Source organism: Pseudorasbora parva, chromosome 20 (assembly GCF_024679245.1).
Source record: "Pseudorasbora parva isolate DD20220531a chromosome 20, ASM2467924v1, whole genome shotgun sequence".
Lineage (NCBI taxonomy): Eukaryota > Metazoa > Chordata > Actinopteri > Cypriniformes > Gobionidae > Pseudorasbora > Pseudorasbora parva.
This window is the reverse complement of record NC_090191.1, coordinates 15,976,902-15,997,141: the sequence shown is the minus strand read 5'-3', so window position 1 is coordinate 15,997,141 and position 20,240 is coordinate 15,976,902. Positions and strand designations below refer to the sequence as shown.

Sequence of the window (20,240 nt, the reverse complement as noted above, 5' to 3'; positions counted from 1 at the left end):
ACTGTGATGTCATGGACTGAAATTTTGGGGGTGCAGTAGAATTTCATTGCAAGGAATTCCTGGAAATCTCTTGGAATGACATGTCATGGGTTTATGGGCTGTGGGATGGAATGTCATGGAATGAGATTCATGGCATGTCAAGCGAAACATTACATCACTACTGACAAGAAACGTCTTGAGAATGAAAGAATTATGTTCAGACTGAACAAAACATTGTAGTGACACTGCCCCATTTTAGGTGAATATGAGAGGAATACTATTACTGCATTTATTCAACATCTGCCCTACAAAATGACTGGAATTCAATCGCATTGCTCATGAAGGAATGGACAATCACACAAAAGGGTATGAAGAAACCCGCTCTTTTGCCTAAACGCTCTTGTGTGCTAAAAAGCACAACCCTGCCCCGTGTGAGGCTCGAACTCACGACCTTCAGATTATGAGACTGACGCGCTGCCTAACTGCGCCAACGAGGCATGTGCTGTGGCCAGTGTGAGTGGTGGAGCACTAGCTTCTGGATCATCTGCCATTCGGTGCAGCTCCAAACACGCTGCTCACCGTGCGCTGTCATGTCAGGATGGCCGAGCGGTCTAAGGCGCTGCGTTCAGGTCGCAGTCTCCCCTGGAGGCGTGGGTTCGAATCCCACTTCTGACAGACCTAACCTTTGGTTGCGGGCTCCAGGTAGACTCTTTAACCCTCTGGCAAGTTGACCCAGTAACACGCTAATATTGACGAAGCACTGCAATTCAGTTCATGTCAGAGCCAATGGAACACTACGGTACCTCTGACCACCGGCATCGCATGAACTTTAAAGTAACACTTTTGTGCCATGTATGGGATTCTGTGGAATTTTCATGCAGTTTCCAGGGAATGTCATGTCCTGACATTTCATGAAATTGGACATGTTTTATAGAATAGCATTCAATGGAATAACATGTTGTGATGTTTACCGGAATGAGAACTTGTTTATGAAAGGGTATTCATGTTTTGTTTGGGGTTTCTTTGGAGGGATGCAATGGGATTCTTGGAGTTTGACTGTGATGTCATGGACTGAAATTTTGGGGGTGCAGTAGAATTTCATGGCAAGGAATTCCTGGAAATCTCTTGGAATGACATGTCATGGGTTTATGGGCTGTGGGATGGAATGTCATGGAATGAGATTCATGGCATGTCAAGCGAAACATTACATCACTACTGACAAGAAACGTCATGAGAATGAAAGAATTATGTTCAGACTGAACAAAACATTGTAGTGACACTGCCCCAGTTTAGGTGAATATGAGAGGAATACTATTTCTGCATTTATTCAACATCTGCCCTACAAAATGACTGGATTTCAATCGCATTGCTCATGAAGGAATGGACAATCACACAAAAGGGTATGAAGAAACCCGCTCTTTTGCCTAAACGCTCTTGTGTGCCAAAAAGCACCACTCTGCCCCGTGTGAGGCTCGAACTCACGACCTTCAGATTATGAGACTGACGCGCTGCCTAACTGCGCCAACGAGGCATGTGCTGTGGCCAGTGTGAGTGGTGGAGCACTAGCTTCTGGATCATCTGCCATTCGGTGCAGCTCCAAACACGCTGCTCACCGTGAGCTGTCATGTCAGGATGGCCGAGCGGTCTAAGGCGCTGCGTTCAGGTCGCAGTCTCCCCTGGAGGCGTGGGTTCGAATCCCACTTCTGACAGACCTAACCTTTGGTTGCGGGCTCCAGGTAGAGTCTTTAACCATCTGGCAAGTTGACCCAGTAACACACTAATATTGACGAAGCACTGCATTTTAGTTCATGTCAGAGCCAATGGAACACTACGGTACCTCTGACCACCGGCATCGTATGAACTTTAAAGTAACACTTTTGTGCCATGTATGGGATTCTGTGGAATTTCCATGCAGTTTCCAGGGAATGTCATGTCCTGACATTTCATGAAATTGGACATGTTTTATAGAATAGCATTCAATGGAATACCATGTTGCGATGTTTACCGGAATGAGAACTTGTTTATGAAAGGGTATTCATGTTTTGTTTGGGGTTTCTTTGGAGGGATGCAATGGGATTCTTGGAGTTTGACTGTGATGTCATGGACTGAAATTTTGGGGGTGCAGTAGAATTTCATGGCAAGGAATTCCTGGAAATCTCTTGGAATGACATGTCATGGGTTTATGGGCTGTGGGATGGAATGTCATGGAATGAGATTCATGAAATGTCAAGCGAAACATTACATCACTACTGACAAGAAACATCATGAGAATGAAAGAATTATGTTCAACCTGAACAAAACATTGTAGTGACACTGCCCCATTTTAGGTGAATATGAGAGGAATACTATTGCTGCATTTATTCAACATCTGCCCCACAAAATGACTGGATTTCAATCGCATTGCTCATGAAGGAATGGACAATCACACAAAAGGGTATGAAGAAACCCGCTCTTTTGCCTAAACGCTCTTGTGTGCCAAAAAGCACCACTCTGCCCCGTGTGAGGCTCGAACTCACGACCTTCAGATTATGAGACTGACGCGCTGCCTAACTGCGCCAACGAGGCGTGTGCTGTGGCCAGTGTGAGTGGTGGAGCACTAGCTTCTGGATCATCTGCCATTCGGTGCAGCTCCAAACACGCTGCTCACCGTGAGCTGTCATGTCAGGATGGCCGAGCGGTCTAAGGCGCTGCGTTCAGGTTGCAGTCTCCCCTGGAGGCGTGGGTTCGAATCCCACTTCTGACAGACCTAACCTTTGGTTGCGGGCTCCAGGTAGACTCTTTAACCCTCTGGCAAGTTGACCCAGTAACACGCTAATATTGACGAAGCACTGCAATTCAGTTCATGTCAGAGCCAATGGAACACTACGGTACCTCTGACCACCGGCATCGCATGAACTTTAAAGTAACACTTTTGTGCCATGTATGGGATTCTGTGGAATTTTCATGCAGTTTCCAGGGAATGTCATGTCCTGACATTTCATGAAATTGGACATGTTTTATAGAATAGCATTCAATGGAATAACATGTTGTGATGTTTACCGGAATGAGAACTTGTTTATGAAAGGGTATTCATGTTTTGTTTGGGGTTTCTTTGGAGGGATGCAATGGGATTCTTGGAGTTTGACTGTGATGTCATGGACTGAAATTTTGGGGGTGCAGTAGAATTTCATGGCAAGGAATTCCTGGAAATCTCTTGGAATGACATGTCATGGGTTTATGGGCTGTGGGATGGAATGTCATGGAATGAGAATCATGAAATGTCAAGCGAAACATTACATCACTACTGACAAGAAACATCATGAGAATGAAAGAATTATGTTCAACCTGAACAAAACATTGTAGTGACACTGCCCCATTTTAGGTGAATATGAGAGGAATACAATTACTGCATTTATTCAACATCTGCCCTACAAAATGACTGGAATTCAATCGCATTGCTCATGAAGGAATGGACAATCACACAAAAGGGTATGAAGAAACCCGCTCTTTTGCCTAAACGCTCTTGTGTGCTAAAAAGCACAACTCTGCCCCGTGTGAGGCTCGAACTCACGACCTTCAGATTATGAGACTGACGCGCTGCCTAACTGCGCCAACGAGGCATGTGCTGTGGCCAGTGTGAGTGGTGGAGCACTAGCTTCTGGATCATCTGCCATTCGGTGCAGCTCCAAACACGCTGCTCACCGTGCACTGTCATGTCAGGATGGCCGAGCGGTCTAAGGCGCTGCGTTCAGGTCGCAGTCTCCCCTGGAGGCGTGGGTTCGAATCCCACTTCTGACAGACATAACCTTTGGTTGCGGGCTCCAGGTAGACTCTTTAACCCACTGGCAAGTTGACCCAGTAACACGCTAATATTGACGAAGCACTGCAATTCAGTTCATGTCAGAGCCAATGGAACACTACGGTACCTCTTACCACCGGCATCGCATGAACTTTAAAGTAACACTTTTGTGCCATGTATGGGATTCTGTGGAATTTTTTTAATGCAGTTTCCAGGGAATGTCATGTCCTGACATTTCATGAAATTGGACATGTTTTATAGAATAGCATTCAATGGAATAACATGTTGTGATGTTTACCGGAATGAGAACTTGTTTATGAAAGGGTATTCATGTTTTGTTTGGGGTTTCTTTGGAGGGATGCAATGGGATTCTTGGAGTTTGACTGTGATGTCATGGACTGAAATTTTGGGGGTGCAGTAGAATTTCATGGCAAGGAATTCCTGGAAATCTCTTGGAATGACATGTCATGGGTTTATGGGCTGTGGGATGGAATGTCATGGAATGAGATTCATGGCATGTCAAGCGAAACATTACATCACTACTGACAAGAAACGTCATGAGAATGAAAGAATTATGTTCAGACTGAACAAAACATTGTAGTGACACTGCCCCAGTTTAGGTTAATATGAGAGGAATACTATTTCTGCATTTATTCAACATCTGCCCTACAAAATGACTGGATTATAATCGCATTGCTCATGAAGGAATGGACAATCACACAAAAGGGTATGAAGAAACCCGCTCTTTTGCCTAAACGCTCTTGTGTGCCAAAAAGCACTACTCTGCCCCGTGTGAGGCTCGAACTCAGGACCTTCAGATTATGAGACTGACGCGCTGCCTAACTGCGTCAATGAGGCATGTGCTGTGGCCAGTGTGAGTGGTGGAGCACTAGCTTCTGGATCATCTGCCATTCGGTGCAGCTCCAAACACGCTGCTCACCGTAAGCTGTCATGTCAGGATGGCCGTGCGGTCTAAGGCGCTGCGTTCAGGTCGCAGTCTCCCCTGGAGGCTTGGTTTCTAATCCCACTTCTGACAGACCTAACCTTTGGTTGCGGGCTCCAGGTACAGTCTTTAACCCTCTGGCAAGTTGACCCAGTAACACACTAATATTGACGAAGCACTGCATTTCAGTTCATGTCAGAGCCAATGGAACACTACGGTACCTCTGACCACCGGCATCGTATGAACTTTAAAGTAACACTTTTGTGCCATGTATGGGATTCTGTGGAATTTCCATGCAGTTTCCAGGGAATGTTATGTCCTGACATTTCATGAAATTGGACATGTTTTATAGAATAGCATTCAATGGAATACCATGTTGTGATTTTTACCGGAATGAGAACTTGTTTATGAAAGGGTATTCATGTTTTGTTTGGGGTTTCTTTGGAGGGATGCAATGGGATTCTTGGAGTTTGACTGTGATGTCGTGGACTGAAATTTTGGGGGTGCAGTAGAATTTCATTGCAAGGAATTCCTGGAAATCTCTTGGAATGACATGTCATGGGTTTATGGGCTGTGGGATGGAATGTCATGGAATGAGAATCATGAAATGTCAAGCGAAACATTACATCACTACTGACAAGAAACATCATGAGAATGAAAGAATTATGTTCAACCTGAACAAAACATTGTAGTGACACTGCCCCATTTTAGGTGAATATGAGAGGAATACTATTACTGCATTTATTCAACATCTGCCCTACAAAATGACTGGAATTCAATCGCATTGCTCATGAAGGAATGGACAATCACACAAAAGGGTATGAAGAAACCCGCTCTTTTGCCTAAACGCTCTTGTGTGCTAAAAAGCACAACTCTGCCCCGCGTGAGGCTCGAATTCACGACCGTCAGATAATGAGACTGACGCGCTGCCTAACTGCGCCAACGAGGCATGTGCTGTGGCCAGTGTGAGTGGTGGAGCACTAGCTTCTGGATCATCTGCCATTCGGTGCAGCTCCAAACACGCTGCTCACCGTGCGCTGTCATGTCAGGATGGCCGAGCGGTCTAAGGCGCTGCGTTCAGGTCGCAGTCTCCCCTGGAGGCGTGGGTTCGAATCCCACTTCTGACAGACCTGACCTTTGGTTGCGGGCTCCAGGTAGACTCTTTAACCCTCTGGCAAGTTGACCCAGTAACACGCTAATATTGACGAAGCACTGCAATTCAGTTCATGTCAGAGCCAATGGAACACTACGGTACCTCTGACCACCGGCATCGCATGAACTTTAAAGTAACACTTTTGTTCCATGTATGGGATTCTGTGGAATTTCCATGCAGTTTCCAGGGAATGTCATGTCCTGACATTTCATGAAATTGGACATGTTTTATAGAATAGCATTCAATGGAATAACATGTTGTGATGTTTACCGGAATGAGAACTTGTTTATGAAAGGGTATTCATGTTTTGTTTGGGGTTTCTTTGGAGGGATGCAATGGGATTCTTGGAGTTTGACTGTGATGTCATGGACTGAAATTTTGGGGGTGCAGTAGAATTTCATGGCAAGGAATTCCTGGAAATCTCTTGGAATGACATGTCATGGGTTTATGGGCTGTGGGATGGAATGTCATGGAATGAGATTCATGAAATGTCAAGCGAAACATTACATCACTACTGACAAGAAACATCATGAGAATGAAAGAATTATGTTCAACCTGAACAAAACATTGTAGTGACACTGCCCCATTTTAGGTGAATATGAGAGGAATACTATTGCTGCATTTATTCAACATCTGCCCCACAAAATGACTGGATTTCAATCGCATTGCTCATGAAGGAATGGACAATCACACAAAAGGGTATGAAGAAACCCGCTCTTTTGCCTAAACGCTCTTGTGTGCCAAAAAGCACCACTCTGCCCCGTGTGAGGCTCGAACTCACGACCTTCAGATTATGAGACTGACGCGCTGCCTAACTGCGCCAACGAGGCGTGTGCTGTGGCCAGTGTGAGTGGTGGAGCACTAGCTTCTGGATCATCTGCCATTCGGTGCAGCTCCAAACACGCTGCTCACCATGAGCTTTCTTGTCAGGATGGCCGAGCGGTCTAAGGCGCTGCGTTCAGGTCGCAGTCTCCCCTGGAGGAGTGGGTTCGAATCCCACTTCTGACAGACCTAACCTTTGGTTGCGGGCTCCAGGTAGAGTCTTTAACCCTCTGGCAAGTTGACCCAGTAACACACTAATATTGACGAAGCACTGCATTTCAGTTCATGTCAGAGCCAATGGAACACTACGGTACCTCTGACCACCGGCATCGTATGAACTTTAAAGTAACACTTTTGTGCCATGTATGGGATTCTGTGGAATTTCCATGCAGTTTCCAGGGAATGTCATGTCCTGACATTTCATGAAATTGGACATGTTTTATAGAATAGCATTCAATGGAATACCATGTTGTGATGTTTACCGGAATGAGAACTTGTTTATGAAAGGGTATTCATGTTTTGTTTGGGGTTTCTTTGGAGGGATGCAATGGGATTCTTGGAGTTTGACTGTGATGTCATGGACTGAAATTTTGGGGGTGCAGTAGAATTTCATTGCAAGGAATTCCTGGAAATCTCTTGGAATGACATGTCATGGGTTTATGGGCTGTGGGATGGAATGTCATGGAATGAGATTCATGGCATGTCAAGCGAAACATTACATCACTACTGACAAGAAACGTCTTGAGAATGAAAGAATTATGTTCAGACTGAACAAAACATTGTAGTGACACTGCCCCATTTTAGGTGAATATGAGAGGAATACTATTACTGCATTTATTCAACATCTGCCCTACAAAATGACTGGAATTCAATCGCATTGCTCATGAAGGAATGGACAATCACACAAAAGGGTATGAAGAAACCCGCTCTTTTGCCTAAACGCTCTTGTGTGCTAAAAAGCACAACCCTGCCCCGTGTGAGGCTCGAACTCACGACCTTCAGATTATGAGACTGACGCGCTGCCTAACTGCGCCAACGAGGCATGTGCTGTGGCCAGTGTGAGTGGTGGAGCACTAGCTTCTGGATCATCTGCCATTCGGTGCAGCTCCAAACACGCTGCTCACCGTGCGCTGTCATGTCAGGATGGCCGAGCGGTCTAAGGCGCTGCGTTCAGGTCGCAGTCTCCCCTGGAGGCGTGGGTTCGAATCCCACTTCTGACAGACCTAACCTTTGGTTGCGGGCTCCAGGTAGACTCTTTAACCCTCTGGCAAGTTGACCCAGTAACACGCTAATATTGACGAAGCACTGCAATTCAGTTCATGTCAGAGCCAATGGAACACTACGGTACCTCTGACCACCGGCATCGCATGAACTTTAAAGTAACACTTTTGTGCCATGTATGGGATTCTGTGGAATTTTCATGCAGTTTCCAGGGAATGTCATGTCCTGACATTTCATGAAATTGGACATGTTTTATAGAATAGCATTCAATGGAATAACATGTTGTGATGTTTACCGGAATGAGAACTTGTTTATGAAAGGGTATTCATGTTTTGTTTGGGGTTTCTTTGGAGGGATGCAATGGGATTCTTGGAGTTTGACTGTGATGTCATGGACTGAAATTTTGGGGGTGCAGTAGAATTTCATGGCAAGGAATTCCTGGAAATCTCTTGGAATGACATGTCATGGGTTTATGGGCTGTGGGATGGAATGTCATGGAATGAGATTCATGGCATGTCAAGCGAAACATTACATCACTACTGACAAGAAACGTCATGAGAATGAAAGAATTATGTTCAACCTGAACAAAACATTGTAGTGACACTGCCCCATTTTAGGTGAATATGAGAGGAATACTATTGCTGCATTTATTCAACATCTGCCCCACAAAATGACTGGATTTCAATCGCATTGCTCATGAAGGAATGGACAATCACACAAAAGGGTATGAAGAAACCCGCTCTTTTGCCTAAACGCTCTTGTGTGCCAAAAAGCACCACTCTGCCCCGTGTGAGGCTCGAACTCACGACCTTCAGATTATGAGACTGACGCGCTGCCTAACTGCGCCAACGAGGCGTGTGCTGTGGCCAGTGTGAGTGGTGGAGCACTAGCTTCTGGATCATCTGCCATTCGGTGCAGCTCCAAACACGCTGCTCACCGTGAGCTGTCATGTCAGGATGGCCGAGCGGTCTAAGGCGCTGCGTTCAGGTTGTAGTCTCCCCTGGAGGCGTGGTTTCGAATCCCACTTCTGACAGACCTAACCTTTGGTTGCGGGCTCCAGGTAGACTCTTTAACCCTCTGGCAAGTTGACCCAGTAACACGCTAATATTGACGAAGCACTGCAATTCAGTTCATGTCAGAGCCAATGGAACACTACGGTACCTCTGACCACCGGCATCGCATGAACTTTAAAGTAACACTTTTGTGCCATGTATGGGATTCTGTGGAATTTTCATGCAGTTTCCAGGGAATGTCATGTCCTGACATTTCATGAAATTGGACATGTTTTATAGAATAGCATTCAATGGAATAACATGTTGTGATGTTTACCGGAATGAGAACTTGTTTATGAAAGGGTATTCATGTTTTGTTTGGGGTTTCTTTGGAGGGATGCAATGGGATTCTTGGAGTTTGACTGTGATGTCATGGACTGAAATTTTGGGGGTGCAGTAGAATTTCATGGCAAGGAATTCCTGGAAATCTCTTGGAATGACATGTCATGGGTTTATGGGCTGTGGGATGGAATGTCATGGAATGAGAATCATGAAATGTCAAGCGAAACATTACATCACTACTGACAAGAAACATCATGAGAATGAAAGAATTATGTTCAACCTGAACAAAACATTGTAGTGACACTGCCCCATTTTAGGTGAATATGAGAGGAATACTATTACTGCATTTATTCAACATCTGCCCTACAAAATGACTGGAATTCAATCGCATTGCTCATGAAGGAATGGACAATCACACAAAAGGGTATGAAGAAACCCGCTCTTTTGCCTAAACGCTCTTGTGTGCTAAAAAGCACAACTCTGCCCCGTGTGAGGCTCGAACTCACGACCTTCAGATTATGAGACTGACGCGCTGCCTAACTGCGCCAACGAGGCATGTGCTGTGGCCAGTGTGAGTGGTGGAGCACTAGCTTCTGGATCATCTGCCATTCGGTGCAGCTCCAAACACGCTGCTCACCGTGCACTGTCATGTCAGGATGGCCGAGCGGTCTAAGGCGCTGCGTTCAGGTCGCAGTCTCCCCTGGAGGCGTGGGTTCGAATCCCACTTCTGACAGACATAACCTTTGGTTGCGGGCTCCAGGTAGACTCTTTAACCCACTGGCAAGTTGACCCAGTAACACGCTAATATTGACGAAGCACTGCAATTCAGTTCATGTCAGAGCCAATGGAACACTACGGTACCTCTTACCACCGGCATCGCATGAACTTTAAAGTAACACTTTTGTGCCATGTATGGGATTCTGTGGAATTTTTTTAATGCAGTTTCCAGGGAATGTCATGTCCTGACATTTCATGAAATTGGACATGTTTTATAGAATAGCATTCAATGGAATAACATGTTGTGATGTTTACCGGAATGAGAACTTGTTTATGAAAGGGTATTCATGTTTTGTTTGGGGTTTCTTTGGAGGGATGCAATGGGATTCTTGGAGTTTGACTGTGATGTCATGGACTGAAATTTTGGGGGTGCAGTAGAATTTCATGGCAAGGAATTCCTGGAAATCTCTTGGAATGACATGTCATGGGTTTATGGGCTGTGGGATGGAATGTCATGGAATGAGATTCATGGCATGTCAAGCGAAACATTACATCACTACTGACAAGAAACGTCATGAGAATGAAAGAATTATGTTCAGACTGAACAAAACATTGTAGTGACACTGCCCCAGTTTAGGTTAATATGAGAGGAATACTATTTCTGCATTTATTCAACATCTGCCCTACAAAATGACTGGATTATAATCGCATTGCTCATGAAGGAATGGACAATCACACAAAAGGGTATGAAGAAACCCGCTCTTTTGCCTAAACGCTCTTGTGTGCCAAAAAGCACTACTCTGCCCCGTGTGAGGCTCGAACTCAGGACCTTCAGATTATGAGACTGACGCGCTGCCTAACTGCGTCAATGAGGCATGTGCTGTGGCCAGTGTGAGTGGTGGAGCACTAGCTTCTGGATCATCTGCCATTCGGTGCAGCTCCAAACACGCTGCTCACCGTAAGCTGTCATGTCAGGATGGCCGTGCGGTCTAAGGCGCTGCGTTCAGGTCGCAGTCTCCCCTGGAGGCTTGGTTTCTAATCCCACTTCTGACAGACCTAACCTTTGGTTGCGGGCTCCAGGTACAGTCTTTAACCCTCTGGCAAGTTGACCCAGTAACACACTAATATTGACGAAGCACTGCATTTCAGTTCATGTCAGAGCCAATGGAACACTACGGTACCTCTGACCACCGGCATCGTATGAACTTTAAAGTAACACTTTTGTGCCATGTATGGGATTCTGTGGAATTTCCATGCAGTTTCCAGGGAATGTCATGTCCTGACATTTCATGAAATTGGACATGTTTTATAGAATAGCATTCAATGGAATACCATGTTGTGATTTTTACCGGAATGAGAACTTGTTTATGAAAGGGTATTCATGTTTTGTTTGGGGTTTCTTTGGAGGGATGCAATGGGATTCTTGGAGTTTGACTGTGATGTCGTGGACTGAAATTTTGGGGGTGCAGTAGAATTTCATTGCAAGGAATTCCTGGAAATCTCTTGGAATGACATGTCATGGGTTTATGGGCTGTGGGATGGAATGTCATGGAATGAGAATCATGAAATGTCAAGCGAAACATTACATCACTACTGACAAGAAACATCATGAGAATGAAAGAATTATGTTCAACCTGAACAAAACATTGTAGTGACACTGCCCCATTTTAGGTGAATATGAGAGGAATACTATTACTGCATTTATTCAACATCTGCCCTACAAAATGACTGGAATTCAATCGCATTGCTCATGAAGGAATGGACAATCACACAAAAGGGTATGAAGAAACCCGCTCTTTTGCCTAAACGCTCTTGTGTGCTAAAAAGCACAACTCTGCCCCGCGTGAGGCTCGAATTCACGACCGTCAGATAATGAGACTGACGCGCTGCCTAACTGCGCCAACGAGGCATGTGCTGTGGCCAGTGTGAGTGGTGGAGCACTAGCTTCTGGATCATCTGCCATTCGGTGCAGCTCCAAACACGCTGCTCACCGTGCGCTGTCATGTCAGGATGGCCGAGCGGTCTAAGGCGCTGCGTTCAGGTCGCAGTCTCCCCTGGAGGCGTGGGTTCGAATCCCACTTCTGACAGACCTGACCTTTGGTTGCGGGCTCCAGGTAGACTCTTTAACCCTCTGGCAAGTTGACCCAGTAACACGCTAATATTGACGAAGCACTGCAATTCAGTTCATGTCAGAGCCAATGGAACACTACGGTACCTCTGACCACCGGCATCGCATGAACTTTAAAGTAACACTTTTGTTCCATGTATGGGATTCTGTGGAATTTCCATGCAGTTTCCAGGGAATGTCATGTCCTGACATTTCATGAAATTGGACATGTTTTATAGAATAGCATTCAATGGAATAACATGTTGTGATGTTTACCGGAATGAGAACTTGTTTATGAAAGGGTATTCATGTTTTGTTTGGGGTTTCTTTGGAGGGATGCAATGGGATTCTTGGAGTTTGACTGTGATGTCATGGACTGAAATTTTGGGGGTGCAGTAGAATTTCATGGCAAGGAATTCCTGGAAATCTCTTGGAATGACATGTCATGGGTTTATGGGCTGTGGGATGGAATGTCATGGAATGAGATTCATGAAATGTCAAGCGAAACATTACATCACTACTGACAAGAAACATCATGAGAATGAAAGAATTATGTTCAACCTGAACAAAACATTGTAGTGACACTGCCCCATTTTAGGTGAATATGAGAGGAATACTATTGCTGCATTTATTCAACATCTGCCCCACAAAATGACTGGATTTCAATCGCATTGCTCATGAAGGAATGGACAATCACACAAAAGGGTATGAAGAAACCCGCTCTTTTGCCTAAACGCTCTTGTGTGCCAAAAAGCACCACTCTGCCCCATGTGAGGCTCGAACTCACGACCTTCAGATTATGAGACTGACGCGCTGCCTAACTGCGCCAACGAGGCGTGTGCTGTGGCCAGTGTGAGTGGTGGAGCACTAGCTTCTGGATCATCTGCCATTCGGTGCAGCTCCAAACACGCTGCTCACCGTGCGCTGTCATGTCAGAATGGCCGAGCGGTCTAAGGCGCTGCGTTCAGGTCGCAGTCTCCCCTGGAGGCGTGGGTTCGAATCCCACTTCTGACAGACCTAACCTTTGGTTGCGGGCTCCAGGTAGACTCTTTAACCCTCTGGCAAGTTGACCCAGTAACACGCTAATATTGACGAAGCACTGCAATTCAGTTCATGTCAGAGCCAATGGAACACTACGGTACCTCTGACCACCGGCATCGCATGAACTTTAAAGTAACACTTTTGTGCCATGTATGGGATTCTGTGGAATTTTCATGCAGTTTCCAGGGAATGTCATGTCCTGACATTTCATGAAATTGGACATGTTTTATAGAATAGCATTCAATGGAATACCATGTTGTGATGTTTACCGGAATGAGAACTTGTTTATGAAAGGGTATTCATGTTTTGTTTGGGGTTTCTTTGGAGGGATGCAATGGGATTCTTGGAGTTTGACTGTGATGTCATGGACTGAAATTTTGGGGGTGCAGTAGAATTTCATGGCAAGGAATTCCTGGAAATCTATTGGAATGACATGTCATGGGTTTATGGGCTGTGGGATGGAATGTCATGGAATGAGATTCATGGCATGTCAAGCGAAACATTACATAACAACTGACAAGAAACGTCATGAGAATGAAAGAATTATGTTCAGACTGAACAAAACATTGTAGTGACACTGCCCCAGTTTAGGTGAATATGAGAGGAATACTATTTCTGCATTTATTCAACATCTGCCCTACAAAATGACTGGATTTCAATCGCATTGCTCATGAAGGAATGGACAATCACACAAAAGGGTATGAAGAAACCCGCTCTTTTGCCTAAACGCTCTTGTGTGCCAAAAAGCACCACTCTGCCCCGTGTGAGGCTCGAACTCACGACCTTCAGATTATGAGACTGACGCGCTGCCTAACTGCGCCAACGAGGCATGTGCTGTGGCCAGTGTGAGTGGTGGAGCACTAGCTTCTGGATCATCTGCCATTCGGTGCAGCTCCAAACACGCTGCTCACCATGAGCTTTCTTGTCAGGATGGCCGAGCGGTCTAAGGCGCTGCGTTCAGGTCGCAGTCTCCCCTGGAGGAGTGGGTTCGAATCCCACTTCTGACAGACCTAACCTTTGGTTGCGGGCTCCAGGTAGAGTCTTTAACCCTCTGGCAAGTTGACCCAGTAACACACTAATATTGACGAAGCACTGCATTTCAGTTCATGTCAGAGCCAATGGAACACTACGGTACCTCTGACCACCGGCATCGTATGAACTTTAAAGTAACACTTTTGTGCCATGTATGGGATTCTGTGGAATTTCCATGCAGTTTCCAGGGAATGTCATGTCCTGACATTTCATGAAATTGGACATGTTTTATAGAATAGCATTCAATGGAATACCATGTTGTGATGTTTACCGGAATGAGAACTTGTTTATGAAAGGGTATTCATGTTTTGTTTGGGGTTTCTTTGGAGGGATGCAATGGGATTCTTGGAGTTTGACTGTGATGTCATGGACTGAAATTTTGGGGGTGCAGTAGAATTTCATTGCAAGGAATTCCTGGAAATCTCTTGGAATGACATGTCATGGGTTTATGGGCTGTGGGATGGAATGTCATGGAATGAGAATCATGAAATGTCAAGCGAAACATTACATCACTACTGACAAGAAACATCATGAGAATGAAAGAATTATGTTCAACCTGAACAAAACATTGTAGTGACACTGCCCCATTTTAGGTGAATATGAGAGGAATCCTATTACTGCATTTATTCAACATCTGCCCTACAAAATGACTGGAATTCAATCGCATTGCTCATGAAGGAATGGACAATCACACAAAAGGGTATGAAGAAACCCGCTCTTTTGCCTAAACGCTCTTGTGTGCTAAAAAGCACAACTCTGCCCCGCGTGAGGCTCGAATTCACGACCTTCAGATAATGAGACTGACGCGCTGCCTAACTGCGCCAACGAGGCATGTGCTGTGGCCAGTGTGAGTGGTGGAGCACTAGCTTCTGGATCATCTGCCATTCGGTGCAGGTCCAAACACGCTGCTCACCGTGCGCTGTCATGTCAGGATGGCCGAGCGGTCTAAGGCGCTGCGTTCAGGTCGCAGTCTCCCCTGGAGGCGTGGGTTCGAATCCCACTTCTGACAGACCTGACCTTTGGTTGCGGGCTCCAGGTAGACTCTTTAACCCTCTGGCAAGTTGACCCAGTAACACGCTAATATTGACGAAGCACTGCAATTCAGTTCATGTCAGAGCCAATGGAACACTACGGTACCTCTGACCACCGGCATCGCATGAACTTTAAAGTAACACTTTTGTTCCATGTATGGGATTCTGTGGAATTTTCATGCAGTTTCCAGGGAATGTCATGTCCTGACATTTCATGAAATTGGACATGTTTTATAGAATAGCATTCAATGGAATAACATGTTGTGATGTTTACCGGAATGAGAACTTGTTTATGAAAGGGTATTCATGTTTTGTTTGGGGTTTCTTTGGAGGGATGCAATGGGATTCTTGGAGTTTGACTGTGATGTCATGGACTGAAATTTTGGGGGTGCAGTAGAATTTCATGGCAAGGAATTCCTGGAAATCTCTTGGAATGACATGTCATGGGTTTATGGGCTGTGGGATGGAATGTCATGGAATGAGATTCATGAAATGTCAAGCGAAACATTACATCACTACTGACAAGAAACATCATGAGAATGAAAGAATTATGTTCAACCTGAACAAAACATTGTAGTGACACTGCCCCATTTTAGGTGAATATGAGAGGAATACTATTGCTGCATTTATTCAACATCTGCCCCACAAAATGACTGGATTTCAATCGAATTGCTCATGAAGGAATGGACAATCACACAAAAGGGTATGAAGAAACCCGCTCTTTTGCCTAAACGCTCTTGTGTGCCAAAAAGCACCACTCTGCCCCGTGTGAGGCTCGAACTCACGACCTTCAGATTATGAGACTGACGCGCTGCCTAACTGCGCCAACGAGGCGTGTGCTGTGGCCAGTGTGAGTGGTGGAGCACTAGCTTCTGGATCATCTGCCATTCGGTGCAGCTCCAAACACGCTGCTCACCGTGCGCTGTCATGTCAGAATGGCCGAGCGGTCTAAGGCGCTGCGTTCAGGTCGCAGTCTCCCCTGGAGGCGTGGGTTCGAATCCCACTTCTGACAGACCTAACCGTTGGTTGCGGGCTCCAGGTAGACTCTTTAACCCTCTGGCAAGTTGACCCAGTAAAACGCTAATATTGACGAAGCACTGCAATTCAGTTCATGTCAGAGCCAATGGAACACTACAGTACCTCTGACCACCGGCATCGCATGAACTTTAAAGTAACACTTTTGTGCCATGTATGGGATTCTGTGGAATTTTCATGCAGTTTCCAGGGAATGTCATGTCCTGACATTTCATGAAATTGGACATGTTTTATAGAATAGCATTCAATGGAATACCATGTTGTGATGTTTACCGGAATGAGAACTTGTTTATGAAAGGGTATTCATGTTTTGTTTGGGGTTTCTTTGGAGGGATGCAATGGGATTCTTGGAGTTTGACTGTGATGTCATGGACTGAAATTTTGGGGGTGCAGTAGAATTTCATGGCAAGGAATTCCTGGAAATCTATTGGAATGACATGTCATGGGTTTATGGGCTGTGGGATGGAATGTCATGGAATGAGATTCATGGCATGTCAAGCGAAACATTACATAACAACTGACAAGAAACGTCATGAGAATGAAAGAATTATGTTCAGACTGAACAAAACATTGTAGTGACACTGCCCCAGTTTAGGTGAATATGAGAGGAATACTATTTCTGCATTTATTCAACATCTGCCCTACAAAATGACTGGATTTCAATCGCATTGCTCATGAAGGAATGGACAATCACACAAAAGGGTATGAAGAAACCCGCTCTTTTGCCTAAACGCTCTTGTGTGCCAAAAAGCACCACTCTGCCCCGTGTGAGGCTCGAACTCACGACCTTCAGATTATGAGACTGACGCGCTGCCTAACTGCGCCAACGAGGCGTGTGCTGTGGCCAGTGTGAGTGGTGGAGCACTAGCTTCTGGATCATCTGCCATTCGGTGCAGCTCCAAACACGCTGCTCACCGTGCGCTGTCATGTCAGAATGGCCGAGCGGTCTAAGGCGCTGCGTTCAGGTCGCAGTCTCCCCTGGAGGCGTGGGTTCGAATCCCACTTCTGACAGACCTAACCTTTGGTTGCGGGCTCCAGGTAGAGTCTTTAACCCTCTGGCAAGTTGACCCAGTAACACATTAATATTGACGAAGCACTGCAATTCAGTTCATGTCAGAGCCAATGGAACACTACGGTACCTCTGACCACCGGCATCGCATGAACTTTAAAGTAACACTTTTGTGCCATGTATGGGATTCTGTGGAATTTTCATGCAGTTTCCAGGGAATGTCATGTCCTGACATTTCATGAAATTGGACATGTTTTATAGAATAGCATTCAATGGAATACCATGTTGTGATGTTTACCGGAATGAGAACTTGTTTATGAAAGGGTATTCATGTTTTGTTTGGGGTTTCTTTGGAGGGATGCAATGGGATTCTTGGAGTTTGACTGTGATGTCATGGACTGAAATTTTGGGGGTGCAGTAGAATTTCATGGCAAGGAATTCCTGGAAATCTATTGGAATGACATGTCATGGGTTTATGGGCTGTGGGATGGAATGTCATGGAATGAGATTCATGGCATGTCAAGCGAAACATTACATAACAACTGACAAGAAACGTCATGAGAATGAAAGAATTATGTTCAGACTGAACAAAACATTGTAGTGACACTGCCCCAGTTTAGGTGAATATGAGAGGAATACTATTTCTGCATTTATTCAACATCTGCCCTACAAAATGACTGGATTTCAATCGCATTGCTCATGAAGGAATGGACAATCACACAAAAGGGTATGAAGAAACCCGCTCTTTTGCCTAAACGCTCTTGTGTGCCAAAAAGCACCACTCTGCCCCGTGTGAGGCTCGAACTCACGACCTTCAGATTATGAGACTGACGCGCTGCCTAACTGCGCCAACGAGGCATGTGCTGTGGCCAGTGTGAGTGGTGGAGCACTAGCTTCTGGATCATCTGCCATTCGGTGCAGCTCCAAACACGCTGCTCACCGTGAGCTTTCTTGTCAGGATGGCCGAGCGGTCTAAGGCGCTGCGTTCAGGTCGCAGTCTCCCCTGGAGGAGTGGGTTCGAACCCCACTTCTGACAGACCTAACCTTTGGTTGCGGGCTCCAGGTAGAGTCTTTAACCCTCTGGCAAGTTGACCCAGTAACACACTAATATTGACGAAGCACTGCATTTCAGTTCATGTCAGAGCCAATGGAACACTACGGTACCTCTGACCACCGGCATCGTATGAACTTTAAAGTAACACTTTTGTGCCATGTATGGGATTCTGTGGAATTTCCATGCAGTTTCCAGGGAATGTCATGTCCTGACATTTCATGAAATTGGACATGTTTTATAGAATAGCATTCAATGGAATACCATGTTGTGATGTTTACCGGAATGAGAACTTGTTTATGAAAGGGTATTCATGTTTTGTTTGGGGTTTCTTTGGAGGGATGCAATGGGATTCTTGGAGTTTGACTGTGATGTCATGGACTGAAATTTTGGGGGTGCAGTAGAATTTCATTGCAAGGAATTCCTGGAAATCTCTTGGAATGACATGTCATGGGTTTATGGGCTGTGGGATGGAATGTCATGGAATGAGATTCATGGCATGTCAAGCGAAACATTACATCACTACTGACAAGAAACGTCTTGAGAATGAAAGAATTATGTTCAGACTGAACAAAACATTGTAGTGACACTGCCCCATTTTAGGTGAATATGAGAGGAATACTATTACTGCATTTATTCAACATCTGCCCTACAAAATGACTGGAATTCAATCGCATTGCTCATGAAGGAATGGACAATCACACAAAAGGGTATGAAGAAACCCGCTCTTTTGCCTAAACGCTCTTGTGTGCTAAAAAGCACAACCCTGCCCCGTGTGAGGCTCGAACTCACGACCTTCAGATTATGAGACTGATGCGCTGCCTAACTGCGCCAACGAGGCATGTGCTGTGGCCAGTGTGAGTGGTGGAGCACTAGCTTCTGGATCATCTGCCATTCGGTGCAGCTCCAAACACGCTGCTCACCATGCGCTGTCATGTCAGGATGGCCGAGCGGTCTAAGGCGCTGCGTTCAGTTCGCAGTCTCCCCTGGAGGCGTGGGTTCGAATCCCACTTCTGACAGACCTAACCTTTGGTTGCGGGCTCCAGGTAGACTCTTTAACCCTCTGGCAAGTTGACCCAGTAACACGCTAATATTGACGAAGCACTGCAATTCAGTTCATGTCAGAGCCAATGGAACACTACGGTACCTCTGACCACCGGCATCGCATGAACTTTAAAGTAACACTTTTGTGCCATGTATGGGATTCTGTGGAATTTTCATGCAGTTTCCAGGGAATGTCATGTCCTGACATTTCATGAAATTGGACATGTTTTATAGAATAGCATTCAATGGAATAACATGTTGTGATGTTTACCGGAATGAGAACTTGTTTATGAAAGGGTATTCATGTTTTGTTTGGGGTTTCTTTGGAGGGATGCAATGGGATTCTTGGAGTTTGACTGTGATGTCATGGACTGAAATTTTGGGGGTGCAGTAGAATTTCATGGCAAGGAATTCCTGGAAATCTCTTGGAATGACATGTCATGGGTTTATGGGCTGTGGGATGGAATGTCATGGAATGAGATTCATGGCATGTCAAGCGAAACATTACATCACTACTGACAAGAAACGTCATGAGAATGAAAGAATTATGTTCAGACTGAACAAAACATTGTAGTGACACTGCCCCAGTTTAGGTGAATATGAGAGGAATACTATTTCTGCATTTATTCAACATCTGCCCTACAAAATGACTGGATTTCAATCGCATTGCTCATGAAGGAATGGACAATCACACAAAAGGGTATGAAGAAACCCGCTCTTTTGCCTAAACGCTCTTGTGTGCCAAAAAGCACCACTCTGCCCCGTGTGAGGCTCGATCTCACGACCTTCAGATTATGAGACTGACGCGCTGCCTAACTGCGCCAACGAGGCATGTGCTGTGGCAAGTGTGAGTGGTGGAGCACTAGCTTCTGGATCAGCTGCCATTCGGTGCAGCTCCAAACACGCTGCTCACCGTGAGCTGTCATGTCAGGATGGCCGAGCG

General features: G+C 45.5%; 31 non-coding genes across 31 annotated transcripts; 16 read left to right on the top strand and 15 right to left on the bottom strand.

Moving 5' to 3' along the window:
• Positions 1–402: 402 nt before the first annotated feature.
• On the bottom strand, positions 403–476 carry trnam-cau (transfer RNA methionine (anticodon CAU)). Its single transcript has one exon. It is a non-coding gene; the product is annotated as a tRNA-Met (tRNA).
• Positions 477–571: 95 nt separating this feature from the next.
• trnal-cag (transfer RNA leucine (anticodon CAG)) lies at positions 572–654 on the top strand. The gene has a single exon. It is a non-coding gene; the product is annotated as a tRNA-Leu (tRNA).
• A 782-nt stretch (positions 655–1,436) lies between these two features.
• Positions 1,437–1,510, bottom strand: trnam-cau (transfer RNA methionine (anticodon CAU)). Its single transcript has one exon. It is a non-coding gene; the product is annotated as a tRNA-Met (tRNA).
• Positions 1,511–1,605: 95 nt separating this feature from the next.
• Positions 1,606–1,688, top strand: trnal-cag (transfer RNA leucine (anticodon CAG)). The gene has a single exon. It is a non-coding gene; the product is annotated as a tRNA-Leu (tRNA).
• A 782-nt stretch (positions 1,689–2,470) lies between these two features.
• On the bottom strand, positions 2,471–2,544 carry trnam-cau (transfer RNA methionine (anticodon CAU)). Its single transcript has one exon. It is a non-coding gene; the product is annotated as a tRNA-Met (tRNA).
• Positions 2,545–2,639: 95 nt separating this feature from the next.
• Positions 2,640–2,722, top strand: trnal-cag (transfer RNA leucine (anticodon CAG)). The gene has a single exon. It is a non-coding gene; the product is annotated as a tRNA-Leu (tRNA).
• Positions 2,723–3,504: 782 nt separating this feature from the next.
• trnam-cau (transfer RNA methionine (anticodon CAU)) lies at positions 3,505–3,578 on the bottom strand. Its single transcript has one exon. It is a non-coding gene; the product is annotated as a tRNA-Met (tRNA).
• A 95-nt stretch (positions 3,579–3,673) lies between these two features.
• On the top strand, positions 3,674–3,756 carry trnal-cag (transfer RNA leucine (anticodon CAG)). Its single transcript has one exon. It is a non-coding gene; the product is annotated as a tRNA-Leu (tRNA).
• A 1,988-nt stretch (positions 3,757–5,744) lies between these two features.
• On the top strand, positions 5,745–5,827 carry trnal-cag (transfer RNA leucine (anticodon CAG)). The gene has a single exon. It is a non-coding gene; the product is annotated as a tRNA-Leu (tRNA).
• A 782-nt stretch (positions 5,828–6,609) lies between these two features.
• trnam-cau (transfer RNA methionine (anticodon CAU)) lies at positions 6,610–6,683 on the bottom strand. Its single transcript has one exon. It is a non-coding gene; the product is annotated as a tRNA-Met (tRNA).
• A 95-nt stretch (positions 6,684–6,778) lies between these two features.
• trnal-cag (transfer RNA leucine (anticodon CAG)) lies at positions 6,779–6,861 on the top strand. Its single transcript has one exon. It is a non-coding gene; the product is annotated as a tRNA-Leu (tRNA).
• A 782-nt stretch (positions 6,862–7,643) lies between these two features.
• trnam-cau (transfer RNA methionine (anticodon CAU)) lies at positions 7,644–7,717 on the bottom strand. Its single transcript has one exon. It is a non-coding gene; the product is annotated as a tRNA-Met (tRNA).
• A 95-nt stretch (positions 7,718–7,812) lies between these two features.
• On the top strand, positions 7,813–7,895 carry trnal-cag (transfer RNA leucine (anticodon CAG)). The gene has a single exon. It is a non-coding gene; the product is annotated as a tRNA-Leu (tRNA).
• A 782-nt stretch (positions 7,896–8,677) lies between these two features.
• trnam-cau (transfer RNA methionine (anticodon CAU)) lies at positions 8,678–8,751 on the bottom strand. Its single transcript has one exon. It is a non-coding gene; the product is annotated as a tRNA-Met (tRNA).
• A 960-nt stretch (positions 8,752–9,711) lies between these two features.
• trnam-cau (transfer RNA methionine (anticodon CAU)) lies at positions 9,712–9,785 on the bottom strand. The gene has a single exon. It is a non-coding gene; the product is annotated as a tRNA-Met (tRNA).
• Positions 9,786–9,880: 95 nt separating this feature from the next.
• On the top strand, positions 9,881–9,963 carry trnal-cag (transfer RNA leucine (anticodon CAG)). The gene has a single exon. It is a non-coding gene; the product is annotated as a tRNA-Leu (tRNA).
• Positions 9,964–11,951: 1,988 nt separating this feature from the next.
• On the top strand, positions 11,952–12,034 carry trnal-cag (transfer RNA leucine (anticodon CAG)). Its single transcript has one exon. It is a non-coding gene; the product is annotated as a tRNA-Leu (tRNA).
• Positions 12,035–12,816: 782 nt separating this feature from the next.
• trnam-cau (transfer RNA methionine (anticodon CAU)) lies at positions 12,817–12,890 on the bottom strand. Its single transcript has one exon. It is a non-coding gene; the product is annotated as a tRNA-Met (tRNA).
• A 95-nt stretch (positions 12,891–12,985) lies between these two features.
• Positions 12,986–13,068, top strand: trnal-cag (transfer RNA leucine (anticodon CAG)). The gene has a single exon. It is a non-coding gene; the product is annotated as a tRNA-Leu (tRNA).
• Positions 13,069–13,850: 782 nt separating this feature from the next.
• On the bottom strand, positions 13,851–13,924 carry trnam-cau (transfer RNA methionine (anticodon CAU)). The gene has a single exon. It is a non-coding gene; the product is annotated as a tRNA-Met (tRNA).
• A 95-nt stretch (positions 13,925–14,019) lies between these two features.
• Positions 14,020–14,102, top strand: trnal-cag (transfer RNA leucine (anticodon CAG)). Its single transcript has one exon. It is a non-coding gene; the product is annotated as a tRNA-Leu (tRNA).
• Positions 14,103–15,053: 951 nt separating this feature from the next.
• On the top strand, positions 15,054–15,136 carry trnal-cag (transfer RNA leucine (anticodon CAG)). The gene has a single exon. It is a non-coding gene; the product is annotated as a tRNA-Leu (tRNA).
• Positions 15,137–15,918: 782 nt separating this feature from the next.
• Positions 15,919–15,992, bottom strand: trnam-cau (transfer RNA methionine (anticodon CAU)). Its single transcript has one exon. It is a non-coding gene; the product is annotated as a tRNA-Met (tRNA).
• A 95-nt stretch (positions 15,993–16,087) lies between these two features.
• Positions 16,088–16,170, top strand: trnal-cag (transfer RNA leucine (anticodon CAG)). Its single transcript has one exon. It is a non-coding gene; the product is annotated as a tRNA-Leu (tRNA).
• Positions 16,171–16,952: 782 nt separating this feature from the next.
• On the bottom strand, positions 16,953–17,026 carry trnam-cau (transfer RNA methionine (anticodon CAU)). Its single transcript has one exon. It is a non-coding gene; the product is annotated as a tRNA-Met (tRNA).
• Positions 17,027–17,121: 95 nt separating this feature from the next.
• On the top strand, positions 17,122–17,204 carry trnal-cag (transfer RNA leucine (anticodon CAG)). Its single transcript has one exon. It is a non-coding gene; the product is annotated as a tRNA-Leu (tRNA).
• A 782-nt stretch (positions 17,205–17,986) lies between these two features.
• On the bottom strand, positions 17,987–18,060 carry trnam-cau (transfer RNA methionine (anticodon CAU)). The gene has a single exon. It is a non-coding gene; the product is annotated as a tRNA-Met (tRNA).
• Positions 18,061–18,155: 95 nt separating this feature from the next.
• trnal-cag (transfer RNA leucine (anticodon CAG)) lies at positions 18,156–18,238 on the top strand. The gene has a single exon. It is a non-coding gene; the product is annotated as a tRNA-Leu (tRNA).
• Positions 18,239–19,020: 782 nt separating this feature from the next.
• trnam-cau (transfer RNA methionine (anticodon CAU)) lies at positions 19,021–19,094 on the bottom strand. The gene has a single exon. It is a non-coding gene; the product is annotated as a tRNA-Met (tRNA).
• A 95-nt stretch (positions 19,095–19,189) lies between these two features.
• Positions 19,190–19,272, top strand: trnal-cag (transfer RNA leucine (anticodon CAG)). The gene has a single exon. It is a non-coding gene; the product is annotated as a tRNA-Leu (tRNA).
• Positions 19,273–20,054: 782 nt separating this feature from the next.
• trnam-cau (transfer RNA methionine (anticodon CAU)) lies at positions 20,055–20,128 on the bottom strand. The gene has a single exon. It is a non-coding gene; the product is annotated as a tRNA-Met (tRNA).
• Positions 20,129–20,240: the final 112 nt, after the last annotated feature.